This window comes from Meleagris gallopavo, chromosome 2 (assembly GCF_905368555.1).
Source record: "Meleagris gallopavo chromosome 2, MGAL_WU_HG_1.1, whole genome shotgun sequence".
Classification (NCBI taxonomy): domain Eukaryota; kingdom Metazoa; phylum Chordata; class Aves; order Galliformes; family Phasianidae; genus Meleagris; species Meleagris gallopavo.
This window is the reverse complement of record NC_139405.1, coordinates 23,912,348-23,925,930: the sequence shown is the minus strand read 5'-3', so window position 1 is coordinate 23,925,930 and position 13,583 is coordinate 23,912,348. Positions and strand designations below refer to the sequence as shown.

At 39.0% G+C, this 13,583-nt stretch overlaps 1 protein-coding gene across 1 annotated transcript in view; it reads right to left on the bottom strand.

The window, feature by feature from the left end:
- Positions 1-1,649: 1,649 nt before the first annotated feature.
- MTA3 (metastasis associated 1 family member 3) overlaps positions 1,650-13,583 on the bottom strand; it is a 591,413-nt gene continuing 579,479 nt past the window's right edge. Inside the window, exons 35-37 of the mRNA XM_085219339.1 lie at positions 9,529-9,599; positions 8,502-8,604; positions 1,650-5,986 (exon numbers count right to left, since the gene is read on the bottom strand). The gene's annotated coding sequence lies outside the window, so the exon portion shown is untranslated. The remainder of the gene's footprint in view (positions 5,987-8,501; positions 8,605-9,528; positions 9,600-13,583) is intronic.

Here is a 13,583-nt window from a genome sequence, read left to right as displayed (position 1 = left end):
CACAGATTTCATCTTGCACATTCAAAGCAATCATATCCTGACATTTCAACTGTTAAAAAGAGACAGTATTTACTACCTTGCATGAAACAGACCAGACGGCTAAAATGCATAACTAAGTTATGAGACAGAGGAATTCATGTAGATAGAATAAGACAAGACTCAAACTTCAAACTGATACCAAGCTAAATGCTTTATTGAAGCAAGATAAACCCATTAATCTTTTTATTTATCTTCCAGTTCTCTTTCACTGAAGAGAATGCTATGGAAGTGCTAGCTGAGATTCTGAGGGGAGCAGCTCCTGCCTCTGGTACAGCCTCTTCAGCTATACTGGGACAGGCGCTTAGCTCCTCCTGCCAGACTTTCCAGTCCCATTTCCCCTCCTTTCTATCTGATGTATATACTTTAAACACAAAAATAAGATCAAGAACTGCCTTTTATTACATGGTTACATAGTACTTGAGGTTTTGGTTTCAGCTGCTGCGTCCAGTGTGTTTGCAGTACTAATGATATTGATGAAGATATTTTTCTCTTCAAGTTCCCCAGCATCACCTTGATGGATCTTGTTGGTAGAGATACATACTTTATGTACATTCTATTTGGTTTAACATCCTGAGTATAAATTATTTCAATTTGGAAAATGCTAGGAGATGAAAGAGAAATGTTGCACGCAATTTTGCCTTCACTGTATTAACTCTATGGCATAACCATGCCTTCAATCCAAAATTAAAAGCAAGCACAGATATTGACCACACTTTAATCTGTACTTCATGGTAAGCAATTTTCATTCTGCTGTGTCATATCCCTCTCTATTGCCACAATTATACTTTGGATTTCTGCATGAATCCTTTGGGTTATAAATGTTCCACATAATAAAATGGAAAATATTTTTATGGAAGAGAATGTTACACAATCCGGAATGATCTCTCTCGTCATCATTTGTTCTAGAATTATTTAGATATGTTAATTACACTATCTGAATTTCATAAATAGCTCAAACACTCCAAGAGAGCACAAAAATTACTTACGTTTGGATCCTTTAACTGCTGTTTCTAAATTAGCTATTTTGGTCTTGTTTTCAGTTGTGCATGGCACAGAGCAGAGGTGGAGCAAACTCTCCGCTCTTCCTACAAATGACCATTTGTGACATAGCCTTTAACCCAAATCAACAATCTTTATGATGGCTCCTAATATATTAAGAACTAATTAATTTGTTCGAAGAAGGAAACATAAAACATAAAAAAAACAGAGGTAGAGAAAAGCCAAGCACAAACATTAAGCCTAGATCTTAGCAGAAATTAAGTGATGTTTTTCTCCCAGTCAGTATCTTTAGGAGTAAAACAAAACATTCCAGAAAGTGAGACTAAAAAAGCCTGAACATCACTATAAAAAATAAGAGCTTGTGGGCTTGCTGAAACGGAGCAGACGAAGTTTAGAAGATCCATTCTACTTAGACTCTTGAAAATATGATCTAATAGCACTAATTAATGGTATCGTTATGTAAATATACTGGTGGGTCTAATTTTATACAATAGTATATAGAAGCAAAACCCATCATTGAAGGCAGCACCTCCACACCCCGCTGCCTTTTATCCACTCTTCCCTATCAAGCAGGACAAAGGAAAGAATTTGAAACAAAATACACTCGTGGGTTGAGATAAAAACTATTTACTAAGGCATAAGAGGAAAATGGAAACAAAACTGCAATGATGGCAATACGGAGAGTCACAATGCAATTACTTGCCACCTAAGGCACAGCAACAATACAACAGCCTACCAGCAACACAAGGCCTCACCTCTTCTGACTGATACCCAGCAACCCCCCAAGCAGCAGCCAGCCCCTAGCCAACTACCCACAGATTTATGACCTTCCACATGATCTTACATGGTATGGAACAACTACTGTCCTAATTCAGGCCACCTGTTCAGGCTCCTCCTTGCCCCCGGTGCTGTGCTATAGAGGTGGCTGAAACCAGAATAAAGGCCAAATGGAACCACTAGTTAAAAATGATTGTTAGAGAGAAAAAAGCAGAAAGAGCTAAACAAACAAACTATATATATATATATATATATATATATGATTTGTGGACCTCCCATAATTAGCTCAATTGGGAAAAGTGAGTCTGCTCCCCTGTGAAACATTAGAGTTCAAAAGGTTTTCTGTGATTGTACTGAACAAGTTTTGAATGTTACTACAATCCTAGTAAGAGTAGCTATCACAAAAACAAAGCATTTTCAATTATCCTGCAATTCTCTTCTAGCCTACTAAGAATCTAAGCGTTGATCATTTAAATGGCTTGCTATAGTTCCATGCTTTATGCACTGGTATTTAAAAATGCTCCTACTGCCCCAGCAAGGCACTGCTGAGTTCATGTCATTATGTGGTTAAATACTTATTTCAAAAACCTACTCAAAGCTGTCTGAAAAGTGAGTAGGCCAGTCACAGCCATCCGCTGAAAGGCAGGAAATGCATTAAGGCAATAGAATACAGTTTTCCTCTAACATTTAGGTTGAGAAGTGTATAAATCACTATGTCATAGCATCTTAGACATTACAAAATGGTCTCAGCTGTAACAGCACGCTTCAGGGCAATATTTACTGCTAATTCTAATTATCTTTATTATAAGTATTCAACTTTGGTATTTTTATTTCCTTAGCTCCTCTCCCTCAGATTATTTAAATTACAAATTTCTGTTCTCATATAATAACTACACTTTACCACTATTATTAGGATGTCAGTTCTCATTCATGGTCACTTCTTTGGTTTATATGTAATTATGAGAAAATTAGTTCTTTCCCTTTATAAGTCTTCAGCCTATTCAGTTTGAATAGTACAATGAAATAAATTTGGTTTCTACTGCAGGGAGATAAGAAAGAATGCTTCAATTTCTGTTCCTGCTACATCCCACATTATATTTTGTTTAATTTATTTTTTTTTTCTCAGAGGGACACTCAGTAATGCTGCTCTGAAGCTTCACTCCCAGAAGAAGTAGGTTTTGACTGTAGGAGATGTAGCAGAACACTGTAATAACTTATAAAATTAGAGAGCAGTGCCCATAAAAGGAAAAGAGGGAGCTGGTAAAGGAGAAAATAAGCAGAAAACCAGAATAGGATGGAAATGCACCTATTCTGCCAACACTGTAAGGGAAGTGAATAAAAGAGAAACTGGAAAAAATACTGCCTAGCTCAACACAGAATGGCTGAGGTTGGAATACCCTTCTGAAAATAATCTAACGCAACTTCTTGACAAAAACAGTCAATAAGAGCTCGTTGCTCAGGACTGTGTCCAGTTGAGTTTTGAGTATTTCCAGGGATAGAGACTCCACAACTTGTTCAAGAGTTTGACCACCCTCATATACATTTTTTTTTTAATACATTTTTTTTTTAATTGAACTTTCTCTGTTTGTACCCATTGCCTCTTGTCTTTCACTGAATACCACTGAGAAGAGCCTGGTTCTGTTCTCTTTACACCCTTCCGTACAGTACTTCTACACTTTAAAGAGATCCCTCCTGAGTTTTCTTTTCTTCACACTCAACAGTCCCAGCTCCCAGCCTCTTTTCACATGCCAGATAATCCAGTCCCTTAATCATCTTCATAGCCCTTGGTATTCCCCAGTATGTCCATGTCTTTGCTGCCCTGGGAAAATCAGAATTAAATCCAGCTCTCCAGGTGTGTCCCATCTGTACTGAGGAGGCAGGAAGGATCCCCTCCATCAACCTTCTGGCAATGCTCTTCCTAACGCAGCCTGGGACACTGTTGGCCTTTTGTTGCAAGGGTGCATTGATGGCTTTGGTCAAGCTGGTGCCCATCAGAACCCCCAGAGCCTTTTCTGCCATGCTGCCTTCCAGCCACCTACACTCCAGCATGTAGTGGTACCAGCCACTATTCCTCCCAGGATGCAGGATTTGGCACTTTTCTGTTGAACTTCATAAAGTTCTTACTAGCCCATTTCTCCAGCCTCCTGAGGTGCCTCCTGAGGGGCATCACAGCCATGTGGTCTATCAACCACTCAGAGAACTTGCTGTGGGTACAGTCTGTTCTATCATTCAGGTAATTAATAAAGTATCCCTACTACTGATCCCTTGGGTATACCATTAGTGATTGGCCTCTAACTAGGCTTTGTACCACTGGTCCCAATTCCTTAAGTCAAGAAATTCAGCCAGTTTTGAGTCCACCCTCCACTGGCCATTATCTAGCCTGTACTTTATTAGTTTGCCTATGAGTAGGTTATAGAAGACAGTGCTGAAAACCTTGCTAAAGTCAAGATTATTTAAATGTTGAGAGTTCTCATCCATTATTACGATATTTGTTCCAAGGTTCATTTGATGCTGATAGTTTTCTTCAGCTGTTAATTAAAACTTGTGTGACTTGGGAAACTTAGCAGACAGATCCAAACCAAGGTAACTTGGGTTGTGTTCTTCTGCTAAAGGCATTCAGGAAATCGATGATTGCAGTTTCTAAGTTTTACGCATTCAAGACTGTCTTATACTTACAGTATAAGGTCCAACTTAATTTTACCAGACTTAAACAGTGCAATCAAATTCCAAAATATGACTGACATGACAAGACAAAGCTTACGAAATATATAAATGAAATTGCAGTTATCTTTAATTCCCAGAAACCCAGGTTTGTAATACTGACATTTAAGAACTCAAATTTATTTGTAGCATCTGTATAGTAGGACTAAAAGCAGCTTTTCTCCTTCTGTTTTCCCAATCCTATATTTTAACATCATTTAGATATATCCTCAGTACAAGCTTAGCTAAATACCCATGCACAAAGATACCTGCCTTCAAAATGCCAGATCTTTCCCAAAGTTAAACAATGGAACCAATTGCCTCATGAATGTTACCTTGATTATCAAGACCCAACTGGACAAAGCCCTGAAAAACTTGTGCTGATTTCAGCATTGACCCTGCTTTTAGCAGAGGCTTGACTGTATGACCTATCAATACTTCTTCCAGCCTGAATTATTCAATGATTCTATAAAGATTTCTTACTCAAATACACATTCTTTATGCATATTACATATATTAAAAAATAAGAGTAGGGAATGCTAGAATTAGATACGCCTGCACAACACTAATTCAGACCATGTGGTATACATATTAAGTACACATACTGGGGGGGAGGATTGAGGGGGAGCGAGATGCTACATCCATTCAGTCCACAAATAGGCAAGCTATACCTGCTTGTTTTCTTTTTATTCTTCTCTTTGGTTCAAGGCATTTTTTTTAATATTCAAACCCCACGCTGAAGAAAGACTTCATCTCTACGTAGTCTTTTCAGTGTAACTTCTCAGTCCGCCACAATTTTCATAGCACCCATGAGGCAAGGTAGTATCTCCGCTCCAACCTTACAGCCAGCCTCTGGTCTGAATTTTTAGAGAACTTCACGTTTAATTGCACATTTGTATGCCCCCACTGTCTTTAGTTGCAGCTGCTTGTGCTCAGCGCGTTTGAAAATCCAGGCTTCTAGGACTGCAGACTGGCTTGTCCAGCACAATTAGCTCAATCATAATGCACAATGTTTTATCTAGTGAGATAACAGTACAGACCAAAGGAAAATCCCATTCAATAGGATCTTAACGGTTACAACTCCCCGAGATTACAACCTTTTCCTCACTCCTTCATTACTTAACCACTGTATGAGATATATAGCATGTGGTAATGAAATATGAAATACACATATTTTACCGGGCAAATATCTCATTTGAAATGTGAAGTCCTCCATTTGAAACTAAACGTGAATCAGAGCTGAGATGTAGAAGTACGTTTGTTACTCCAGCCGCCAGGTCCCTTTGTCCTTCTGCTTTGGCACAGTAGTGGCTTGATCTTACACTTTCCTTGTGACAGGCTTCCAGAAGTAAATGTGAAAAGGCAGATCGCTTTCCACTGCCCACAGAAAACAGAAAGTCCCATTTGTTGTCTGTGGTTGATACATGAGCTATATCCCATGCAGAAGCCAAAGCTAGCATGGACTTGTTCTCTGTGAAAAAAAGGTAAATATTGGAAGAAAATATTTAAACTGCAGTGCAGAACCTGTACATCCACCAGCTGAACTTCCAGAATTAATTCTGTTGGTTTTAAGCCATTCAGCCACGTGGCTGAGATGCTGGACTTTAACTCTCACTCACAAAGCAGAAAAGTGGGATCACAGTCACCATAAACCACACTTGCTTCCCCCTACTCTTAAGGCATTTCAAGGTTTTAATGGCCTAATGGAACAGCTCTAGAGGTGTCTACGTTACGGAAGCTGTATCCCACCTGTCTGCTATTCAGAAAGTCCCCAGTCCATAGTACTGCTTTTAGCAAATGGTCTGCACCCCATCCTTCTGCTGTGTTGGGCAAAATGCAGCTCTCTGACCACATCCTGTTCATCAAGTCCCTGAAGAGCAGTGCAAGGTTCAAAGATTCACCCAAAATTCAGGATCTATTGCTTGACAGGCTACTTTGTTCCTTGCAGTAATCTATCCCAGCTAAAATCCACACCAAGGTAATGCTTCCAACAAACGTTTTCTGGAGATGCAACAAGAGAAAGAGGAAAGAAGTTTTCATACTGCTCCATGGATGACCTTCCCCAGAGAGAACTTCCCTGACTTTCCAGGCATGTGACAAAGGATGTCTCCTTCCACTCCTTCCTCAAGTTATGCCTAGGGATGCTATATTAGAGATAGTCCTTCTGTATATCTGTATACTGTTTCTGAGGCTATTGACCTGAATTATGATAAGAGCATTGACAAACATTGTAGTTGTATAAACTTGGGGGGAAAAATTAAATAATCACAACAAAGCCAACTGTCAAGAATAATAAGATTTTCCTTTTAGTGTAATAATAGTGTCATTAATTATTAAGGAAGAAAAAATAACAATGAATGATTGGGACTAAAAGTAAATGAGCCTAGAGGTTGCAATTCCTTCTTATATAGGAGTGCCCTCTGCAGTCTAGTAAATCAGGAGCAATGTTGTGCCAGCTCGCACTGTATTGTACCAGGGGAAATCAGGAATAACAAAGCCAGCGCAGTAAGTCGGGATGTGGAACTTTTGAAAACCTGTAGTATGGGATTTGCAGTATTCATACACAATTCTAGAGGATAAATGCTAACCTCTTTCTTCTTAGAGACACGTTGAAAGACCTGCGCAATCTTAAGAGGTTGTTTATCAGATGTAAAAGTTGCAGCTGAGAAATAACAACTTTCATCTTTGCTACTTGGACACGGGGTATTTTAGTCTGTTTCAAAGCTTAGCAAAAATTGTAAAGTGATCTTCAGGAATTTTCTTCAAAGGGGACATTGTCTGTGTCCTTTCAAGATTTTAAGCTCTAAAGCTGGTCACATGCTGCCATAATATTTTAATGTCATTCCTAGCTGGCAGGTAGCAACTTGCTTTTCATCAGTGCATTATGTAAGTAACCCAAGCATTAAGATGTGACCTCCTTTTAAAAAACACATTTCCTTATCGACTGCAAATTTTACAGGAACATCACTTCGGCTTTTATAATGCTTCATAAAAATAGTTACTTAAATATAAAAAAGTGTTTGCAAAAGAATATTTAATTAGGGGGAGGGGGAGAAGACTCTAAGCTTCTAAAAGTTTACACCGCCTCCAATTACTTTTCATGCTTGACTATGTAGCAGGGAATACTTCATTATACCAGGTCACCAACTTTGACATCTCTAACCCCACAATAATAGCCCTTTTTGTAATGTACCAAAATTGAAAATCAGTTTAGTTTGTGTTCTCACTAGGTTCATGGCTCCAGAGTCTAATATATTGCTGACTTGTATGCCAGCATTACTCCCTAGTGAGGAATATTAAATAGCCACGGCATATATTAGGAGGGGTGAAAAGGTCCAGCTCAAAGTCTGCTGGGTAGTTCACATTCGTTAGTGTTTTAAAAACTCAATAAGTTGCATAATGTTTCCACTTATTCGTGAAATTGTGGTATGATTCATATCATAGGCATCTTTAAATGATTTGTAGCCCACTTTAGTAGGTATTCCACATAAATAAATACTTCCTATGTTTGTATACATGACTTGTGCTAGTCAATATCATAAAGAGCCACAATAATGCCCGACCTATATTACTATGGCAAGAAGTTCCTACATCTAATGAAACCCCCCAAAGAGCCAACAGGAATGAAATAATGCAAAACACCTCTGCTTGGAATAGCCTTTTTTTTTTTGTAGCTTATCAAAATGTGAAAGCTATTTCCCTCTATCTAAAGTTTGTCTGCTTTCTACTTCTAATATTCTCTGTGTCTTCAAAAAGTTAATAGGTTGTGTCATTAAAATTAATGCTGATACACAGGTTACAGTGTTTGACTGCTGCTAGCTGGTTTGCTCCTTGATGGTGATAGCCCCTTAGCTCTAATCTATATCACAAATTGGACTAGATCCCCGTTTTTCAGGGGTCTTACTTTATTGGTGAGAACATCTGCCTGCAGTAGTATACTGTTTTTTCCAAGTATGTAGTAATTCTTCAAAAGAAAAAATACTTACAGAAGCTGAAGGATGATTGCTGTCCAGAGCAAACTGCTTTTTTTTTTTTCTTTTCTTTTCCCCACCACGATACGGTACATTGTCTTCAAGAAAGCAGGGGATGCTAAATTGAAGAGAACAAAAGATAAATTCATTGGACTTAACAATACAAGGGCTCAGTCAACAGCCCTCTTAAACAAATAAACTGGCTCCTGAGGGATTCTTTGAGAATCACTTATTCTTCCTGTTGAAATTTTGGGAGTGCCAAATGAAGTTTCACCAAAGTACCATCATCCAGAGAATAAAGTAGGTATCACAAACTCCTGTCATGATTTTCACAATCTTTCTGGAGCATCCTTAACACTTTTTGTTACACGTTTGTGTAATCGCAGCTACTGGTAGCAAATCCATGCAATCGTGCAAAGTGAAATGTCATGTGAGGCACAGCAAAGCATGAAAAGAATCTCTTCTATAAAGAACTACAACACAAAGAATTGCCTGACAGTGGGTTCTTCCAAAACAAAGACTCAGATTCCCTGTCTCAGTGTATGTGCACTTGTGACAGATACTGCAGTTACACCATGAAGATTTCCCCACATAACTCCAAGTGATCAAGTATTACCACTGAGTTGGCAGTTGTGGCCAAGCCAGGTGCCCTACTACAAACCATGCTGTGCAACAGCCAGCACCGATGCTCACAGTGCTGTCTAGAGGCAATCCGAAGGGCTGACACCAGGCATTTTCACCTTTTGCAGAGCAGGAGTGGGGCAGAGCTTATTAGTGGTGCTCCTGCTCCTACCAGCCAAGCTCCAGGTGAGGTGACTGTTTTATATGAGCCACATGAGACAGTGATCGTAACACAGTGTTGGCTCAGTGTCTATGAATCTGTAAGTCCCAGCTAAATAAGAAAATAATATCATTTTTTAGTTCTGATTTATCTGATATATTTTGAAAAGGATAATACCTACACTTAAAGCAAAGGTACTTTCTGGAAAACAAAAAGCAAACACAAACACTAAACAAAAATACAAATCTTTGCATTACTTACCAACTGTAAGTTGTTTTTTTTTCACCGTGATTTTTCTTCTTGTTTTCTCTTATCTGTCTTGTCTTATGTATCTACAAGGAGGAAAGTAAAAAAACAGACAATCCACATACATTATTACTTCGTTTTATCATAACGATGATGGACATTTTCAGCTTCTCATGTGGGAAGAACACTGAAATATCCATTGGAGTTTACTATTTATACAAAAAACCACAATATTATTTCACTGAAAAAGACAGCTTGTCTTTTGACATTGATATAAAATACATATTCTTGAATTTTGATTGCAGGGTAAACCTACAGGTTTTTTTTTTTTGTTTGTTTGTTTGTTTGTTTTACTATCTACTCTCTCTTCCACCAGTAGTCTTTTGAATGTTTTCCCTTTCCTCTGTACTCCATGCCAAATCACCTGAAGGAAGTACAATCAATTAGCATGCACGTGGGTCTTAAACGTGCAAAGCAAGCAGCCTGTTGTGCAGACAGATTTTTTAGCTAAAGTATATGAACTGAATCTCCCCCACAACATCATGTAGCAAAGTCTGAACTCTTGCAGCATGTTCTTTATGCACTGTCCCATGCAGATGACCTCTTTCACCACAGCTGGGCCCAACTGTGCTTCCTTTGCAAAGCGATTGCCTCACGCATTCTAGGGAACATGCAGATCTGGGCTCACCTCTCTCCTGGGAAACTATGTTAATTCTCCCTATGGAAAAAAATGCCACTGGGTCTATGTATCCTGACCTAATTTTGACTTCCCTTCTCACACATCAGAATAATTTCACTGAAAACTGTTATTTTCTTGATCAACAAGATGAGGATATGATCCTATTTCTCTTTTCACCTTTAAAAACTTACATACAATGCATGTACCAATGCAGCATGTGCCCATAAATGACACTATACTGGTTCAGGATATATTATGTGGCAGGCAGAAATGTTCATATAACATGGTAAACAAACAATCACTATAATTATTGTAATGTGAGAACCAGACATAAATCACTTTGAGCAGAAACCCAATGCAAATATTACTAAAATGTTGGCTGGCAGCCATTTCAAAAATGGTCAGATTTTCTTTAGGTGAACCAGATATAAATATGTGACACGTCTAATTTCTTTTTCTTTTATTTCCCTGAAGATTACAGTATTTTCAGTCAACACTGTGGTTTTTCTGTACGTTAGAATATGTATTTATGAGATAGATAACACTCAATTCCTCATTAGTCTTCATAATTTCACCATTATCCTTGCTGTTCATATCTTTCCCAGCCACAACATTACACTAATCTGCCAGAGGAGGAGTCTCTTGTTCCAACAGTGTCAGCTGAACATTCAGAATATCTAAGGACACTTTGGGGAAGAAATCTTCCCTGACAAGGGGCAGGACTGGGTGCTAACAGCTGTGAGTTCTTGGGACCACAAGGGTTTATCAGAAGTCTGTCTGTCTAAGTTGGGACCAAAAGCCCCATCCGGCTCCAGGTTTGCCCCCTGAGTTTGACTGGGTGCTCTCAGGAGATGGGATCTGCAGAGGTGACTGTAGAAATAGATTCAATCAACAGAACATGTTACATTTACAGAGCTGCATGAAGCTCACATTTGTGTTCTTTTCTGTCAGCCTCAGGGTTTTCTAAAGGAGGAGCCTAGGTGGCTTTCCGCAGTGCTGACTCAGGGATACCTGCAGGAAGCAGCAGGGACGTAGGAGGGCAAGCAGGGGCAGGAAAGGAAAGAAGAGAGCAGTGTCTGGGTCACTCATGGCGGCATGGAGGCATCAAACCTAAGCTGTCCGCATTATACGGCAATTAGAAATGCTGCTCCAGTAGCTGAGAATATACATTTCTGTGACTGACACTCTTCCTTCTGCTCCCTCCCACTTTGAAGGAGAAGGAGCAAAGACATCCCCTCTCACCCATTCATGCTCCTCTGGGTATCAGTGCGCACACAAGGACCCACCTGAGCATCTCAGAAGGCTGTGCCCACCACGGCAGAGAGGCAGGGAGCTGGCTGCCAGCCCTGGCTGGAAAAGTACTCCAGTGCCCTTTCTAGTGAAGGGTAGCAAAGCATCCCCTGGATTTCAGCTCTGCCTAAGATGCACGGTTCAACTCTTCTGCAGAAGAACTTTTTTTTGCCTTCATAAATTCCTACAACAAACTGACATGACACAAGGTCTGGAAAAGGGCTGTCTTCATGCATTTGTTAAAATAAATGCTAAACTACAAAAAAGTCCCCTTTCTAAGGATGTGGGTATTCTTGATGTTTCTTTAAAGCAAACTGTGATGCATTCTGAACAATGTTCAGAACAATGTTCAGAGTCCTGCTGAGGCTTCTATGGCTTAGTTATGCTTTATTCCCTTTTTACCCACCCACATACATGTTTTATCAATTTAAACTTTTTATAGATCCTCCTGAATTCTTCTCTTCTTTTCTCTTAGTATCACTCTTCTTTGCTTTTCTTGTTTCAAGTACAGAGTGCCTTCCATGTTTTTCATAGACATACAGAATGGTTCCTACGCAATAATAGAATCGATTGAGTTGGAAGCAACTGTTAAAGGCCATTTAGTCTAACTCCCCTGCAATGAACAGGAACACCTACATCTATATCAGGTTGCTCAAAGCCTGATCCAGCCTGACCTTGAGTGTGTAAATAAGGGTAAAAGAAGGTGTAAGGAAGAAGAAACAAATGGACTTCGCATTGCAACACACCTTTCTCCGGCTCTTCTATACAAAGTAAGTTACATTGCTTTAAGGGCCTTTGTCATTCCAAGACAATAAATTACAGGTAGAAGACATAAAAGATAGTAATGGAATCATCACTCATAATCTAACTTGTCAAAAAGCAAAAAATCATGGACCTATAGTACTAATTACACAATTGGATGCCTGAATATACTCCTGAAGTTGTATGGATTCCTTATAAATCAATGCCATGTTCTGGGTGCTAGACAGAGTGAATAAATAAATATATAAAAATATAATCAGATAATATATTTGCATATTTAAAATAAAACATCTAGAAAGTCATAGCAATTTACCTTTCAAACCAGGAATAACTTGAACCATTTTGAGCCCTGTCTTCTTCAGCGTTGAGACAACAACAAATTCCAGTGGGTTCTGTATCACTTTTTTGCAAGACAAGGTAAGATCAGATTCATGCTAAGCTAATATATTCATTCCTCTTTTAGAGCTTATCCAACTAAAATTCTTTTTGTATCTGTGTAGTACAAGTCTCTTAACAATTCAAAAGTATACTTCCTAACAACGCACTGAATTAGGGAGTAGTAACAAATCTGAATTCTAAGAAAGAAAAAAATGCTGGACTTTCTCAGTTGATAACTGCCTACTTGTTATATAAGACCTCTGTGCTAAGCTGAGCTGATTATAAAATAATAATAGTTTTCCTAGAAAAATGTAAGCGCTGTCTTAAAGACAGATCCTCTGCTGATCTCAAATACAAGACTTGAATTCTATTTTTAAGTGGGAATCACAAAGTAACAATATTTATGTAGAAAAGAGCAATGTGCAAAATGTGGAATGTGTGAAGTTTTTCAAATTATTTCTGGCAGTTGCACCACTTTAGATAAGGGATGACGAAGGCATGAGCAAATGTCTTGGCATCACTTGGTGCGAGTTTGGAGCTCTGCCTAGCAACATCTCTAAAATGAATCAAAGATCATCTGGCATCCTGCTTGATCTTTACCTAATGCATACATTGGGGCTAACATCGTTTCATTTCAGCATCACATCTAAGTTGGGAATATTTGTAAGGCATACCCACTGGCGTGGAAATAAACATCGCTTCACTAAAAGTCATAGGTTGGTCTTCATTTACTTTGGCCTTAATCATGCAGTAGGAGATCAAAACATGTTAACAGCTTAGGAAGAAAAAATAAGGCTCACTCCAGAGATGTGCCCCCGACAGTGCACACAGCATTTTATGAACTAATTTGCCTGCTGTAGGGGTGCTGGCCTGCTTTGCAGGGGTGCTGGACTCGATGATCTCTAGAGGTCCCTTCCAGTCCCTACAATTCTGTGATTTCAGTTAGTGTTTGTTTTTGTTC